The following is a 1,863-nucleotide window of genomic DNA, read 5'->3' as shown; positions in this document are numbered from 1 at the left end:
ATCACACCGATGCAGAACGTAAACTCGATCATACCGATGCACCACGTAAACTCAGGCAGACCGATGCAGAACGTGAACTCGATCTTACCGATGCACCACGTAATCTCGATCTTACCGATGCACCACGTAAACTCGGGCAGACCGATGCAGAACGTGAACTCGATCTTACCGATGCACCACGTAAACTAGGGCTGACCGATGCATCACGTAAACGACGATCGAGAGGCGCGAAAGGACGTGAACGTTTTTCATTATAAAAATTGAAATAAATGATAAATAATGATTCTGATTGTTGGTTATCATTTTTAATAAGCATTAGGAGGCAACCAAATGAAATTTGAGGAAATTCCGATAATAGAAAATTTTTTCGAAAAAAAAAAAAAATTCATGAAATCCTCGGTCATCGCAAAATATTTACCATATTCTGTTCGATAATCAACGTATATTTAAGAAGGAATCATATCTGTATCTATCTTGGTTCAAATTTTGTATCGGAACATTTTGACCAAAGTCCGAGCTTCGGCCGAAACAGACACCGCTGACCTGGCCTATCGATCGACCGAGAGTCGGGGATAGAGCGTAAGTGTTGTCTGGAGGGGAACCCTGTGCTCTCCTGACATATATAGGGAAGGTGGTCGCGTTGGGCGATGCAGAACGTTTGGATCGGGAATTATATTTTTGGTTCAGCTATTGGAATATGGTTTATTGTTGGTATATATTGGCGAAATAACGTTCTTACTGACTGGGGATATTCATAAAAATGAGTCCGGAGATTTTCAGATCGAAGTCCGAGTGATCCGACTTGGAAGGCGTGTTGGGTGGGTCGAGATGGCTTAGATAGATCAGACGAGGCGGGCTAAGTGTTGACGTCATGCATCGGTCCATTTTCAGATTGAGTCCGAGTAATCCGACTTTGAAAGAGTGTTGGGTGCGTCGAGACTGTTTAGATAGATCGGACGAGGCGGACTAGGTGTTAACGACATGCATCGGTATATTTTCTGATCGGAGTCCGAAGAAATCGGCCCTAGTAGGCGCAGCGGACGGTCGAGACGGCCTCGGTGGGTCGGATCGATCGGGAAAAGTTTGCTAAATCGTGTCTGGAGGGGAACCTTGGGTTCTCCTGACATATATAGGGGATAAGGTTTGGGTGAACGATTCTTCACGTAAAAGTTGAGTAATTTATTTTTCGATAAGCTTTTGGATATTGATGAGAAGTATATGTATATCTTCGATTAAAAGAATTCTTACCGTCTCCATGTATATTATATTAGATATATAAGAAATAGTTAACGTGATGCATCGGCCGATTTCCGGATCGGAGTTCGAGAGATGCGACTTTCGATGCGCGATGGGTGGTTCGAGACGGCCTAGATCGATCGGACGAGGCGGACTAGGTGTTAACGACATGCATCGGCGGATTTTCTGATCGGAGTCCGAAGAAATCAGCTCTAGTAGGCGCGGCGAACGGTCGAAACGGCCTCGATCGATCGGACGAGGCGGACTAGGTGTTAACGACATGCATCGGCGGATTTTCTGATCGGAGTCCGAAGAAATCAGCTCTAGTAGGCGCGGCGAACGGTCGAAACGGCCTCGGTGGGTCGGATCGATCGGGAAAAGTTTGCTAAATCGTGTCTGGAGGGGAATCCGGGGTTCTCCTGACATATATAGAAGGGGTGGAGAATGGGTCCTGTCCTAGACTGTTTGGAGTTCTTTTTAGGATGATATTCAGTTGGTAAGTGGTAGACCCGAATCCGACCTCGGCGTTTGGGTACTGGCAAGGTGTGTGTTGGTTTCGGCTTTCGCATCTTGGGTCGCTTTCGTCAACCTCATGCAGCGAGGTCGCGGTCCGCTTCGTCTCTTTGT

The sequence above is a fragment of the Harmonia axyridis genome, chromosome X, assembly GCF_914767665.1.
Source record: "Harmonia axyridis chromosome X, icHarAxyr1.1, whole genome shotgun sequence".
NCBI lineage: Eukaryota > Metazoa > Arthropoda > Insecta > Coleoptera > Coccinellidae > Harmonia > Harmonia axyridis.
The sequence above is the reverse complement of the archived record's forward strand: the minus strand, read 5'-3'. Positions refer to the sequence as shown.